General features: G+C 42.3%; 1 non-coding gene across 1 annotated transcript; it reads left to right on the top strand.

Moving 5' to 3' along the window:
- The first annotated feature begins 643 nt into the window (after window positions 1-643).
- Window positions 644-717, top strand: trnan-guu (transfer RNA asparagine (anticodon GUU)). Its single transcript has one exon. It is a non-coding gene; the product is annotated as a tRNA-Asn (tRNA).
- Window positions 718-3402: the final 2685 nt, after the last annotated feature.

The raw sequence follows: 3402 nt of genomic DNA, 5'->3' as shown, positions 1-3402 counted from the left end.
ACCGCAGACAGCAGTTTTTCTAACTTGTGCCAAAGATTATAGATATACTAACAAGATACAGTACATATCTCTCCGCCCTAACAATGGGAGTCGTTGTCCACAAAGCAGCACGGCGGGATGCCTATGCTTTCTTTGGATTGGTAAATACATCTCATTATTGTGATTCATTATTATAATCCTTACAAAAACTCTTTGCTTGTTAGGCGTAACAACGAAAAAACGCCACCTCCTGGAAGGAGACAGATTTTCTGCCGAGTTGAGCCTCTCTTCCTTACTGTTTGTGGCCATACGCTTTTTTTTTTAGCTGTCTCTCTGGCGCAATCGGCTAGCGCGTTAGATTATTAATCTGAAGGTTGATGGTTTGAACCTACCCAGGAAGAGATAGCTTTTTTAGTCACGAACAATCCTCATATGATATTCAGCGGGTTGTTATGTGCAGGGTTTTGTTCTATGGCAGCACCAACACACTTCATTCACTACACACGCCTGCATACATATACAATAGCGTTCTAGGACTAGGAGTGTTGACCCACTAAAAAAAAACTGCAGCGCTCAGGCTCTGTATAAAGTGAGAACCTAGCAGCGAAAGATTTCAGCACCACGCACAGTACTTTCTTCTATCGCGTCGCATCTCGTCTCAGTTGTCTCTGTGGCGCAATCGGCTAGCGCGTTAGACTGTTAATCTAAAGGTTGGTGGTTCGAGCCCACCCAGGGACGGAAAGTTTTTCTTATCACACGATTGATTTACAGACTATTTGCAGAATGTAATGAATGGAGTCATGCTTTCAGAACCATGTGACTGCGCGTCCACTGCATGAGGTAGATACTCATAAACACTTTCACTTTGGAGGAGGTGGAACCTGCCAGTGACCATTATACAGTAATGAATTAAAATAAACTATGTTAGAACATAGGAATACAAAGCAATAACCTAATAGCAATAGCATTTTTGTTTATATATTTTTTCTGTGCTTCCGATTCACGGTGTTGTACATCGAAAGCAGCTTCCACATGTTTAACATAAAGGCTATCAAAAAGCATCTGGAAACCAAACAACTCAACTCATTAGAATGAAGTTATTCAACCGCTTGATAAGAACATCGCCAGGAGATCTAAAGGCGGGAAAACGCTATCATTGACAAATAGCGGAGAAGTAATAATATATGCCGGTGTAAGTGCTATTTCCCATGTGAGAATATAGTGGGACACATGTGTTACTGTCTATATGACTATATTTGCTGTAATATTTGTGTCATTGAAGCTCACTAAAAAACAACCCTACAGGCGTTAGGGCACCCAGCCCATTTCAGCACTTCTTTTTTTATGGGAGAAGGGGAGCGTGGGCGGGTTATTAGGGGTGAGCGCTGTGTGCACGGAGTGTAATTAAGAGCTATATTACATCTGTATCGATGAAGCGTTACAGATTGTGCGATAGAAATGTAAGGGTAATTTCCGATTGGGCTGGGTAAGATTTACCTTGAATGCAGTTTCCGCCAACGTGGAAACATTGCCTTTAGAGTTCAACCACGCTGTAATGCTGAACTTCAGCACTACAGATTGAATAGTAGAACCCTAAATTAAGCTTTACTATTTTTACATATCATTAAACAATAGCCAGCTCCACAAGCTTTAATGGCTGCTGCTCTGTAATTCACAGCTGTGAATCTTGGTGATGTCCTGGAGGGTTCTGTGATAACTGATAATATTGTAATCCTCTATGGCTGATGGTGAGGATGCTGTATAGTGTGGATGTGTACTAGACCAGATAAAGGAAAACTGTGACGGTTATATGCTGACCAGACTGCTCGCATGAGTACGTCAGCGTGCACATGTTGATTTTGTCCACCCACACCAGACGCGATCAGGACACGCAGGTTGAAATATCAAAACAAATTCTGAACCAACTATATTAATTTGGGGACAGGTTGAAAAGCATTGAACATTTATGGCAATTTGGCTAGCTTGCTGTTGCTAGCTAATTTGTATTGGGATATGAACATTGGGTTGTTATTTTAGCTGAAATGCACAAGGTCCTCTACACCGACAATTAATCCACAGATAAAAGGGTAAACCGAGTTTGTTTCTAATAATTTCTCCTCCTTCATCTTCTTCTTCTTTGGACTTTATATGGAGGTTGGCAACCAACTTTAAGGTACATTACCACTACCAGCTGGACTGGAGTGTGGACCTCAGTTCATCTTTCAATCACCCACGTGGGTCTATGTTCCTATACCAATGAGGAGACGGGAGAGGCGGGACTTGCAGCACGTCAAGCATCAGAAATAGAACCAAGTTCTATTTTAGCGCCTGGCTACATAGATGCGCGCAATGATTGAATAACATGTATGTGCACATTTATTTTGCAACGATCTCGCACATGACACGAGTGGTGTGGCATGTTAGGGTTGAGCCGGGGTGTGGACATGAAGCTAGGGTTAGAGTTAGGGTTGCGGTTGGCATTACAGCTGTAGGGATCAGTGGAGGATCCTCAGGGGAGGATGGTACAGGGGACCATTGTACTCAGTGAAATTCATAAACAATGTAAATAGGGAAACATTAAAAAAGTTGTCATTTTTTTGGGATAAAACTATACAAAATAGGGGGGGCAGGACTGAATTAGGGAAACCCTGCCCTAGATCTGCTAGATTCAGGCAAGAGTGTGCAAGGCAGTATTGAATGTGTCACTGTCTGTCACTACTCCAATTTGTCTCTCGACCTGTGTCTCTCGACTGTTATACATTTTAGATTGTAGGCTAGGTTATAGCAACCTCATGTTGGTTATAGGGAAAATTTGAGTATCATGTAGTAGCTGTTGTGTGGTTTGTTACTAACGTGTCTTTTCTACCTGCCAACTTTATGGTATTTACTTTTTAATTACTGTTCTATATTTACATTTTTCCCTTGCTCAACTTTTTTTATTAAACTTTTTCACCCTGGATGCTTTATCTGCACTGGTTCTACACGACCTCCACCAGCCGAAGCTAAGTAGCAACATTAACATTATGCCTTTTAATTGCAGTCGCTGTACTCATAATATACAGGATAACCGTGAGGATAACCGTGCCGCAAGCCCAGCTTCAGATACAATCATTACTACTGTGCCACCAATAGTACAGATAGTAGTATAAATCCCCTGGCACAGCAGCTGGACAATTTTCTCATGGCTTCTGGAAGGAAATGCTGTAGGAATGCTCAACCGGTGTCGCTCATTCAGCCGACAGAAACTTTCAACCGGTTCTCCCCATTAAGCAATGAGTCGGAGTCAGAGGCCAAGTCTTCTCTGGTCTCTCCTTCACCTGTTACGGGGTCTGAGACACCGAAGCCTCCCACCATTAGCTTTGACAAATTGAACACCCTAGCCATTGGCGACTCCATTACCCATAATTACCCATTTTGTTTATC

This window comes from Oncorhynchus kisutch, linkage group LG26 (assembly GCF_002021735.2).
Source record: "Oncorhynchus kisutch isolate 150728-3 linkage group LG26, Okis_V2, whole genome shotgun sequence".
In the NCBI taxonomy this organism is placed as follows: domain Eukaryota; kingdom Metazoa; phylum Chordata; class Actinopteri; order Salmoniformes; family Salmonidae; genus Oncorhynchus; species Oncorhynchus kisutch.
This window is presented reverse-complemented; position numbering and strand designations above follow the sequence as displayed.